This window comes from Lissotriton vulgaris, chromosome 4_1 (assembly GCF_964263255.1).
Source record: "Lissotriton vulgaris chromosome 4_1, aLisVul1.2, whole genome shotgun sequence".
Lineage (NCBI taxonomy): Eukaryota > Metazoa > Chordata > Amphibia > Caudata > Salamandridae > Lissotriton > Lissotriton vulgaris.
In genome coordinates this window covers 67,852,051-67,864,528 of record NC_141691.1, presented here as the reverse complement: position 1 = coordinate 67,864,528, position 12,478 = coordinate 67,852,051, and the positions used below count along the sequence as shown (strand labels likewise).

The 12,478-nt window shown below is 47.8% G+C and overlaps 1 protein-coding gene across 2 annotated transcripts in view; it reads right to left on the bottom strand.

The window, feature by feature from the left end:
• Positions 1-12,478, bottom strand: part of EDA (ectodysplasin A) — a 1,522,411-nt gene that overhangs the window by 533,831 nt on the left and 976,102 nt on the right. The gene's annotated exons all lie outside the window — the stretch shown is intronic.

The following is a 12,478-nucleotide window of genomic DNA, read 5'->3' as shown; positions in this document are numbered from 1 at the left end:
CTGGATCACAGCACAGGGATGCAGAACATGAGGCACTTCCGCTGCCACGGGAACAGTAACAACCACTCCACTACACAACATATATGTTCCCTATCAGGGTACAAAGCAGGACTGGTGCAATATTGACTGCAGATCTCACGGCCCTCACCAACACCAACAGGGGAGCATGAAAATCCCCTCTTTAGCACGCTTCAAAAAAGAGGCCAAGTCCTTCCTCATGGGTAAATTCCTTGGCTAAACCCTTTCCCACTGCCACCTGAGACACTATTGCCTTATCCTGCGACCTTCTACATTACTCTTGGGATTATTGTAATATATAGTAATATTTTGTCCCGTTGTATAGCTTATCCTATCCCTCAATCCCTCTTGAAGCCAACCAGGCCAGTTTTAGACCCGGCCACTCCACGGAGGCAGTGATCTTGGCCGTGTTGGATGCTCTGAGAGACGGCGCTGACAGGGGTACCCCCCAGGCCCTGGTTCTCTTAGATCTGTCGGCCGCCTTTGACACGGTGGACCATAACATCCTTCTCCACCGTGTCGAGCAGGCCGGCATCCAGGGCCTGGCGTTGGCATGGGTCGAATCCTTCCTGACCGGGAGGTCTCAGACAGTCAGCTTGGGTACCTTCAGGGCACCTAGGGAGCGTTCACTCTGCGGGGTCCCCCAGGGCTCCTCCTTATCTCCTCTTCTCTTTAATCTGTATCTCCGACCTCTTCTCTTTTCTCTGAGGCAGTGGGACGTCACCGTCTTTAACTACGCTGACGACCTGCAACTCATCTTTCCTCTTAACTCTTTCTCTGCTATTTCTAATTTTCAGGCGGTCATGTTCCACATTCTCCAGTGGGTGAGCCAGAATCAACTTAAATTGAACCCCGGGAAGATGGAGCTCCTTCTCCCTGGCAAGAGCTCTACCCACTGGGGTCCGCACTTCTGGCCGGCAGAGCTTGGCCCTCCTCCCACCCCTGTGGCCTCGGTGAAGAGTCTCGGGGTCACCATTGACTCCGAGCTATCCCTTAAGCCCCAGATAGGGATGGTGGTTTCTTTCTGCATGTATCAGCTGCGCAGGATCAGGAAGGTGGCCTATCTCCTGACTCCCGAAGCCCTGATTCAAGTCATCATGGCTCTCGTCCTCTCCCGCTTGGATTTCTCGAACTCTCTCTATCACGGTCTGCCTAAGGCCCTTCTTTTTAGATTACAGATCGTCCAGAACCAAGCGGCGAGATTGGCCTCCGGGATTCCGAAATGGCAATCCGCTAAACCTCTTCTTACCAAATTGCATTGGCTTCCTGTCACTTCGAGGGTAGCCTTCAAGATCGGCTGCCTCACCTTCAAATCTTTAACCGGTCCTTGCCCTGCCTTCTTGAAATCCCTCATCAGTCCCTACTGCCCTTCACGTAACCTCAGATCTTCTCACCTCCGCCTCCTGGTTGTTCCCTCTTTTAAACTCTGCAGAATCGGAGGCCGGAGATTCGCACATTTGGCCCCTAAATTCTGGAACTCCCTTCCTCCCTTGCTTAAATCCTCCAATTCGCTCATCCAATTTTGCAAATCTTTAAAAACATGGCTTTTCGCACAATCTGGCTAAACTCCCCTGCCTCCCTCAGCACCAGATCAGCGCCAGGAAACCCACGGTGACAGAGCGCTTTATAAGCTCACCTTAACATAACATAACATAACAATGTACAGTACTGTATGATATCCTGCCCTCCTACGACCCCTTGACTCTGTAAGCTCTCCGATGTACAAATCCCCTGTATATTGTTTTTGACCTGCCTTGACCTTGTACTACTTCTATGAATCTGTAAAGCACTCTGATACCCTCACGGGTCAAGTTCCCACTCTATAAAACCTTAAAATAAATAAATAAATAAATAAAAAATAAATGATGGGACTCAGGCGCACCGCCTCAATGGGTAAGACCCGAACTATTGTACACAATGTTGTGAGTTACGCCAAGAGTGTATTAGACACTGATTTGGAAGTTCAGATTTCTCAAGTAATGGGGACATTCTCCGGCTTGGTTGGGATGTGGGAATAGGTGGGGGGGGGGGACTGGTAGACTTGTAAGTTTTTGTTATTCCTTTTATTTAACTGAGTCATGTTGGAACTGTATTGCGGAAGCCGCTGTTTTAATACCATCTACACCTATAAGTCACACATTGAGATGCCGGAACAGGCTGGTAACAGATCACTAAGATGCTTAACATGAAATGGCCGGGGGTTAAATAATCCTAGGAAAGTACGCCAGGTGATGGCTTACCTTAACAGACATCACATAGAGATAGCAATGTTACAGGATAGGCACCTCACCACCCATACTGACAAGTAACTGGGCAGGACTGGCAGTGGCTTCTCCTATTCAACATACTCACGGGGGTTATCATTCTGGTTAAAAAAGGAGTACAATTCCACCTAGATCAAGTACTACGAGACGACCAAGGTTGTTGGGTGATTTTAACGGGCACACTCCGTGGCACATGCGTGGGCCTGATCAATACATACGGGCCAAACACAGACGACCCTAATTACTACACGGACATACGCAACCGGCTAAGAGACCTGCCCTACACTGAACTTATATGGGGGGCGACCTCAAACTCTCACTGGACGCAGAACAGGACAGGTCAAGGAATGTGACAGAACACCACAAACAAGCCACCAGAGAGATCTGGGCATGCATGATGAGCTTGACATAGTCGACGTATGGAGGCTTCGACATTTAGACACCAGAGAGGGCAGGTATACTTCTACCGTACACACCAGTTGGTCCAGATTGGACAACTGGCTGGACACCGCCCATGTTTATGGCTGGGTGACAGACGTCCAGCATCTCCCCCGGACACTATCCGACCACAAACTTGTGTTACTAATAGTGGACATACCTACATACACACCGCCACAATTCAAATGGTGCTTCAAAGCTAAGTCCTTACTAGACCCTGTTTACAGTGACACCATATGGGGGCGATAGAGGAATACTTCCAGATGAACGTGGGGTCGGTGGAGGACCCGGGGGTGGTGTGGAAATCATTCAAAGCCACTATTTGAGGGACATGCATTAGTACCAGCACAGAGATACTAAAGCATATCAGCTCCAAACTACGGAATATAGAGACGACCATCAAACTGTTAGAGAATGAATATCCTGGCTATGTATGCGGACGCACATGAGAAGCAGATTCTCCCCTCCACATTAGGGAGGCGCTCATAATCACGCTCCTTAAGCCAGACAAACCACCAGAAAGATGGGATTTCTATCGTCCGCTGTCTCTTATAAACACTGACGCCAAAATATTGGCCAAGGTGATAGCCACTAGACTGACACCATTAATGTCGACCATCGTATTGCTAGACCAATCGGAATTCATCACGAACCGCTCAACCTCTCATAATATCTGCACCATTTTGCACTACTTCATGTCTTAAGCCCAGGGTTGGAGGCGCCTGCCATCCTATGGGACGCAGCCAAGGTCTTTGACACAGTGGAATGGGGCTATCTCTTTGCCATAATACAAAGGATGGGTATGCCTGCTATGTTCCTCACAGGCATTAAGCTTCTTTATACAAACCCAGTGGCCAGAATTAGAGTGAATGGGCAGGTGTCCGAACTGGTTCAGATTAGACGCAGCACACGCCAAGGCTGCCCGCTATCACCACTACTCTTTACTATAGCACTGAAACCGCCTGCCTGCAAAATTCGTCAAAAATATGCGGATGCCACACTCCGGTTTCACCAATGCCAAATAGGCATATATTTATATGCAGACGACATGATGCTCTATGTGAGAGAATCCCAGCACAACCTGTCGATACTATTGAGAGAATACATCCACTTCAGGGGATTTTCCGGGCTCCAGATTAACTGGAACAAATCCACGATTGTACCCCTTACAGAGGGCACCCAAACATGTGCACTAGACTACCTTTTAGAGTGGCAGACTGACCCAGTCAAATATCTGGGAATCTGGATTCTCAGGGACCTCGAGGTAGTAATCAGAATGAAGTATGGGAGGGCAATTGACACACTCGAGAGACAGGTGGACAAATGGGCCAAACTCCCCTAATCACTGGCGGATAGGACAGGATAGCCATTATAAAAATGGTTGTACTACCCAAATTTCTCTACCTATTCACCAACATCAACATCACACTACCAAACCATTTTTTTCAAAACACTACAAACGCACACTAACAAAATGGTGTGGGCAGGAAAGCAGGCGAGAATTAGCTGGGACACGCTGTCACTTCCCTACAATCAAGTAGGGTTTGCTGCCCCGAACTTCAAACTATATTATTTATGTGCACAGGCACACTATGCCAATAATCGGTACCACCCAGTGCCATACCTGCCCCACCTGGCAGTGGAGGAGGGAGAAGCGCACCCCATACCATTACACCATATCTTGCCAGTAGCGGAACCCACCAGAAAGCACTTGGTGGCTCGACTGCATCACACAATGCAAACAGAATGCGCACAGCCCACCATAAGAGCCCTTGAGAGGTGGAATCAATCATTCAGTGCACCTCTATCCCCGGAAGGACTGGACTGTTTGCTGTAGCCTCACAGATATGCCGACACCAAACGGCAACTTACGCATAATACATCTAAAATACCTTCATCAGGCCCATCACACACCTCAGAAGCTGTGGCGACAGCGTCTGAGGGCAGACGCTGCATACCATAGGTGTGGGACACAGGGTGCGGGCTTTTTTCACCTGGTGTGGAGTTGTGGGAAGGTCTAGGACTATTGGGTGCAGGTAGTGAATATCCTACGAGAGGTCACTCAGTGTGAAATAGAGTGCTCTGTACAAGTGTGCATCCTGGGTTTTCTTCTGAGGGTTCTATCAGCGAAGAAGAAACTGCTGGCTATAGCATTACTTGTGGTGAAGCGCAGAGTGTCAATATACTGGGATAGTAAGATCAGTCCGACGACTAAGAAATGGGTAACAGACGTAGTGTATTGCAGAAACACCCTAAAGACCTAAGAAGAGGAGTTTCTATGGTATTTTTTATTTACCGGGGACTCCCATCCTGATGATGCGGAATGATACAAGCAATGGGAATCTATGAAAGTTCCAATACTGGAGTAAGTAATCTTGTGAACTGACATGACTAAGTTTGTTGGACATTGTATTATTGAAAATCAATAAAAAGACATTTAAAAAAAAGCAACATGACAACTATTATTACCAAGCAAATCGTGGAAAAAGATCTACCCTTTTGTTGCTATTCTGCATACCCAAGGTAGACACAAGAAAGGTACGGAAAAGTTTTTTCAACCTTTATTGAAACAATCATATTCTTGTATAGAAAGAATGAGCAGCGATTATTAGGCAGATGAAACAAAGCATTGTAACCAGTATGAGAATGGTGAAAAAGATGAACAATCAACCATGATAAAGTTACTATGTTGTTACACTCCTATCTACTGCTACCTACACTAAAGTGGGAGTGCCCTCTATCAGATCCATTTGGATAGCCTATTTATTTATTTATGCGTTTTAGAAGCTTGTAAAGCGTGCTGCTACCCCCAACGGGGGTGTCCCGGCGCTGCAGACGAACGGCAACCAGAGGAATTAGGTGAGAGCTAGATCATGGAGAAGAACCAGGTCTTAAGTTTCCTCCAAAACAGAGGCTCAGATGTAGTAAATCCAAGTTCCATCCGTAGTTGATTCCAAAGTTTGGATGTGACCACAGCAAAGGCCCGGCCCCCAGTGCGTGCAAGACGAAAACGTGGGTCATGCATCAGGCGAAGATGATTTGATCTGAGGTCACGTGCTGATTGTGACATTTTAAGTCTATGCCTCAAGTATGCAGTGCCTCGTCCGTTGAGAGCCCTAGAGTCAAGGACCAGGGCCTTGAACTGTATGCGGTACCTCACTGGTAGCCAGTGCAGTTTAGCCAAGTAAGGTGTAATGGAGTGGCGATAAGGAATATTACAAATCAGCCTGGCCACGGAATTCGCCTAACACCCATACCGGAGTATGATGTGCATTGAATCCGGTCTGTTGTAGAACAAGTTACCATCCCTTGCAGGATAGAGATAAGAGACAGCAGGACTGCATCTCAGTCACAGTGCACCGCATACCCAGGATAATCCCAGCAGAAGTATTCCTCTGCCAAATGTAGCACAGATGCGGTCATGTCCATTAGGCTAGTCCTGTCATGTATACCCCTTTTTACAATCATTTGTCCCATCCACAAAACAATAACAATTCTAAACAGGTGACCTTTTACCTAGTAGTTTGCTCCTGTCTCTTCAACAACAGGCTCTCAGTACAAGGGTCACCACTTTTTTCATCCTTGGCCAATAGCCAGCTGTGCTTGATCGCATTTGTTTGGAAAAACATTTATGATTGTTTTCAAAAACAAACATAAATGTTTTTTAAAACATTTATGATTGTTTTCAAAACATATTGATTCTAGGAGAAACCCTGAAGTGATAACTCTACCACATAAAATACAGTTCAGTGATTGCATGGTACACGTTCTCTGCAGCAGGCATACTAACCATCTGTGCTACTTTATCAACGAAACTGCAGGTGCATTAAGCATCATATTTATCTTGACATTTGTATTGTTGCCAGAAAACTCCTGGGCACACAAGGAATGCTGCAGCAGGTGATTTTTATCTCTTGTTATTCCTAACCACCCAAACTCCTTTCCGTAGGGTAGTTCAAGGGCACACCCCAGGAATGAGTTTATAATGCAGATACACCAACAACACAAGCAAGTCCCCTCATTCAGCAGTTGCTGGCGATACAAAACTATGGGGAGAAGCACCATGCGCCCAATTCACCTCAATTGTGTTCAGCCTGGTGCGGCACTCCCGTCGATGTGACGTCCACAAGCAGGAAAGGGAAGGACTTCCCTTTCTGCCCAGTCAAACGCAATTCCTGACCAATCCTGGAGCTGCTCCCAGCATGAGAGCAACTCCTGGATTGGTGGCAGCAGGCTAACCCAGCGCTCATTTTGAGGTTGGGGGTCTGTGCCAGCAATCCCCCGGCTGTTTCACAGCCCTGGGATTGCTGGGTGTACTGTGTACATGTCAGGCTGGCCATAGGTAGCCAGTCAGCAAATCTGACATGAGCACTGTAAGGGGACAGATGTAATCCTGCAATAGCCGGATTCAGCCACTTCCCCTGCCTCACGCTGTACACAGCGTGAGCTAGTGGCAAAATAAAATGGCCTTATTATGCCACTTTATTTAATACTGCTTGCCTGCTGTGCTCGAAGAAGGCAGGGCGACACTCTTCCGCCATTTAGGCGGAGCCGTCTCAGCCCACATATAGGGGCCATCGAACAGACCAGCATTTAGGCAACAATGTCTTCTGATGTTCAAACCACTCCCCTCTGCTGCACTGGAAACACCCGAGTCACCCTTAGAACTGGGGGGTGAGGGGGGAGAAAATACTCCTAGTGCCCCAACTGCTAGCCACTTTTAACAGTTCCTATTGTGCATCCTCTATATGATTTTTGGGAGGGCTTTGCGGCGATCCTGCCAGAGTGCTGTCTCTGAGACTGGGGCGTACTAGTGGTTTTCATCCATAGTTGCCCATTTCAGAAGCCACTCCCAAGCCTTTTCGAGGTCCATGAAGAAACGTGTAGTGTAATCAGCAATAATTTTCAACGTGACCGGAAGCAAGAGTATTTGATGTCAAATTGCCTCAAACCTATTTTAACATCCATAAATATTTGTTTTTTAGCCTGGACAGCTGCAATGTATCTGGGAGCAGGAATATTTTATGATTATCCATCCAGTACTATGGGTCCGCCCTCTCTAGACAACAGAACAAACATGTCTCTGTGTTCATAACTTAACAGCCTGGTCACCATGGGCTCTAGGGGGACACCAGGGGCAGATTACCATGCCAAGACCCTCTGAGCGCATTCAACCACAAAGAATTGAGACAATCCCTTTGGTAATCCATGCACTTTAATCCATTCTTCCAAACTGAACCATATTAGACACTTCCGCATTTTCGAGCATTCCTATTATTCTTACATTATTATGGCAAAAATGTGCTTCAGCGTCCTCAACACACCACTCCAGTGATTTCATCTTAATCATCAGTTGAGTCGCATCCGATCTGAGCACCTTTCCATATGGTTGCAGTTGCACCAAAGTGCACTCCGCATGGTGGCTCTCTCCAGCATTTTAACATGGTCTTATTTGCCACCGAATCATTTTTTTACTCAAGAGCTTTACAAGATCCACTAATAGCCATGAGGATGTTGTCCAGCTTATTCTCTAAATCAGATTTTTCCAACTGCTTTTGCTGACTGATGATAGCTTCTACGGTGTCTAGATTTCCAGCCCCAGTTTCAGACGCTCTAGTACGGCCCATATAGTTTTGGAATAAACCCCCCCCAAGGATTCAAGTACTGCATTAGAGGTTCACATAAGGTGCAACAATAAGGCTAAGCAAATAAGCACGTAAGCCAAGATCGGAAAACTACAGCAGTAGCCAGTCCAGCTGTGCACACCAGACTCTGTGGGAGTATACAATTTGGCGAATCCACATAAGCTATATGCCAGGTTAGATCAAAGGGGGCACATCTCCCAAGGCACAGAAGGTGGCCCTGAATACAAAGCACTAATTTAGCGGATCAATGTATGACCATGCAGACATTGCAACCAATGGTGCTCATATCTTCGACTACATGTACCTCGATGAGGTCCATTAACCCCTCCAGGAGGGGTTCAAATAGGCAATAGGTAAACAAGGGTCCAGTTTCAGTGCCCAGTAGAGAGCCAAGGAAGGACATGCCAAAAATCAGGACCAGCATCACACAGACCCAAGAATCCCCAAAACGAGGTGTAACTGTACAAATGTCCGCTACAACACAGTTCACATTCTCAGCAGTGGTCTAGGAACCCTATAAAAGCAGAAACAAACTACGAGGCGCCAACTTCCCACTGATCACGAACGATAAAATAGAAAGCTTACTAACCCCACACCTAAAAGACACCCACTGATTCCCTACCGCCATTCACTATTTCACAAATCCTTCTCCCCACACTTCTAGCAGACAACCAAAAACCCTAGTCACATCTATACTACTATTATAAAGAGAGAACACAAACCTTTTGGCAAGGTAAACTCGGGAACCACAGGGCCAATCCACACACTCAATACATTGTTGTAATCCTCAGGGTGGGCAGATAGACATAGGCTATAGAAAAAAAAAAAAAGTAAATTAAAAAATATAACTTTTTTAAAAAAAGTAGTGCTCTGAAAGTAGCGCCGGCCGCGACGCTGACGGCCACGACGTAGCGCTGGCCGCAACGTACGTGATGACGAGGAGGAGCGGCGGTGAAGTGAGGAGCTCGGGGAGGAGCTCTAGGACACGGGACGGGAGGGAGCCGGTGCGGGAGGTTGGCCCGGAACAACTGCGGTAAGGCTCAGGGTCTGAGGGCAGCATTTCAGGGACACGGGAGGGAGCCAGTGCGGGAGGTTGGCCCGGAACAACTGCGGTAAGGCTCAGGGTCTGGGGGCAGCATTTCAGGCTTGCGTGCACTCCCGCCCCGGACCCCGCTCGCCACAACATTGTCCGGGACACAGACAATGTTGTGGCGGGCGGGGGCCGGGGCGGGAGTGCACGCAAGCCTGAAATGCTGCCCCCAGCCCCCTTCTGCCCCAGGCACCGCTGGGGCGGGCTGCTAGTACACCTATAAATCCCTCCTGCCCTCTCTGATGCTACTATCACAATTTATGTCCTTACCAACCTGATGCTACAAATTAGTTACTCGCTGTTCATAAATGCAAATCCTAAAATAAAATATTCCACAGTGATCTATGAACTGTCAAAGAGCTGCATGCAAACAGCATGGTATAGGTAGGAACTTTATGTTTTTTCCTTGGTTTTCAAAATCCTAATGTTGATAAAAGGGTTAGTTTGGATAGAAATACAGTCTCATTAGTATAGGCAATCCCAAACTCTGAGGTATGTTTTAAATACTAAATTTGTGTTTCTTCATACCAATCACTCTTAAAATATACTCCCTACATGACGTGATTCCTACACCTTGTAATCCTCATTGTATTATGTAACATTTCCTATAGACGGATTACACATGTATGATTCATTGTCTCTGCATAGTTTATGTGAGATGTTAAGTGCTCTTACACCCTACATTGGTATGAATAGCACTATAAAACAAATGAAATTCATTTGTGAGAGGGGCTATAGAGAGAAGGGAAATTGTGGATGGTTGTAACGAGGAAATCTGTGGAGAAGGTCACTGGCAGTGAGGGGGCACAGAAAAGGATTGCCACACCTGGCACCACCAGCACTAAAACCAGCTCTGGCATCGGAATAAGTTGCATAAGCAACACCCCTTTTAAAGTGTTCTTTTTTAATTTAGCATATTTGTCCTTTTGTGACGCAGTGGCCTGGGTAGGATGAAACTTAAAACACTCAAATTCATTTTTCAGGTATTTTTCGTGTTCCATCTCGGCTCCCGGCTCCGGCGCTGCTCGGGAGCCTGGTTTGGCGGTTCCCCAGTGGCCCGGGGGCTGTTTTCGGCACCCACAGGAATCGGAAGGTGCAAGACACCTGCGGGGCTGCTCCGATCGCCCCTGGCGCCGCGGTAGCTGGATCTGGAGGAGACGCGAGGAGAGGACGGCCGCGGGCAAAATGGCGGCCGGAGCGCCGATGACCTCAACTATCTATGGGAGGTACGCTGACGGGCTGACGGACGAAATCTGAGGAACACAGGGGCTGCCTCTATTTGAAGATAGTCTCCGGGGGCCTCTGTAGCGGCAAGACACCGGGGGTGGCCACGGCTAGAATCTGCCTTCCCCCGCCTGCCTGACCCTAAAATGGCGGCCCGGTGTGACTCCCAGCTAACGATCGGCGCCTTTGCTTGCTTTGCTTGACCATCTGGCCCCAGCGCTTGCTGCCTCTCCCAGGGGCGACTCCGCAGGCTCTCTCTGTGGCTCTTGCCTGCGGGGGTGAGCCCTCTTCATGGATCCCTGGCGGTGACCCTCTCTTGCATCTGCCTCTGCGATCTGCCGGACGTTTGATCTGCCACCCGACGACAACAACCCGGGAGGTAGGATCGTTGGCTGCTCGCTGATTCCTAGCGGAGCCTCCCGCTAACATAGTGCTGCAGAGGCTCCCCCTCGCACCACCCTCCCTGCAACTCGCCTGGACCTTGGATGGCGGCCGCCAGTGACCGCAGAGCGAGGATGACCACTACTGCTCTTAACATGTCTGGGCAGCACCCCATGGCCAACGCGTGACCGCACCAACACCCCCACCACCCTGCGCACTCTCGCGCCCACCGAGCCGGATGACCTCAGGCTCTCCAGGATGGCGACGCACCTGCGGCTGGCTTCTAACGTCGTCCCCCACCTGGGCTTCCACCTTCTCTCCTGGACTTCTTTCTTCATCTCCCCCCTGGGTTCCCACCTTCCCTCCGGGACTGCTCGACTTGTGTGCTACCCTGAATGACACTTTGCTGCTGTTCTTCGGACAGTTCTCGCTGGACTCTAGCCCTCCCTCCATACCTTGCATCCCACCCACCATTCCTCTATGCTGTGATTGCATCTTTGATCTATTGCAACAATGCTAAGCTTTGGTCTTCGCTGAAGTCCCTACACCATATACCACCCCTATGCGTCTATTAGAGTTTAACCAGTCATATCCCTTCCTATGTGTATTCCTATGCGAGTTTTATTTAGTTGACGCTTATCGTTAGTGTGTGCCGTGGACCTTTATACTCTCTACCACTCCTATGTGTCCCTAGAGTATTTCCAGTCATATCCCTCCTGTGTAGATTGAAGATAACTCTAATGACTAGGATCCTATGTGATTTGTAGATTGTATCCAAGTGTATCCCCTCCCTGTGCTTAGAGATATAGCTTTAACGACTAGTTGCCTGGGTGACTGTCGGAGTATAGCCAGGTGTATACCTTCCCTCGTGTGAAGAGATACCCTATTCACCAGAACTATCCAAGTGTATCCCCTTCCTGTGTCTAGAGATATAGCTTTAACGACTAGTTGCCTGTGTGACTGTTGGAGTAGAGCCAGGTGTATACCTTCCCTCATGTGAAGAGATACCCTATTCATTAGAACAAAAGGTAATGTGTTCTTTATGTATTTGTAACTGATTCCATGTAGAATGCTTGATAACATGTAACGGAACTGGTGCTATGTAAAGCGCTCTGATAACCTAATCGGTTCAAGTTCGCGCTATATAAAACTCTAAAAATAAAATAAATAAAAGCTCTTTGCTTTCCATAATACGTGTTTGATTGCGAAACTTTAGTTATAGTATACAGTAGTTTGAAATACCTAGTAGGCAATTTAAGTTCAATGCTAACTTCAGTCGTTGCTTAAGACTATAGTACTGCTATCAATAATGCCCTTGCTTTACTAAACAACTTAAAACGAATGCCCCTAAGCTGGTCCGTTATTCCTGTTCACTGACGTCAGACCATCCCTACTCTTTTTTTTTTTTTTTTTTTTTT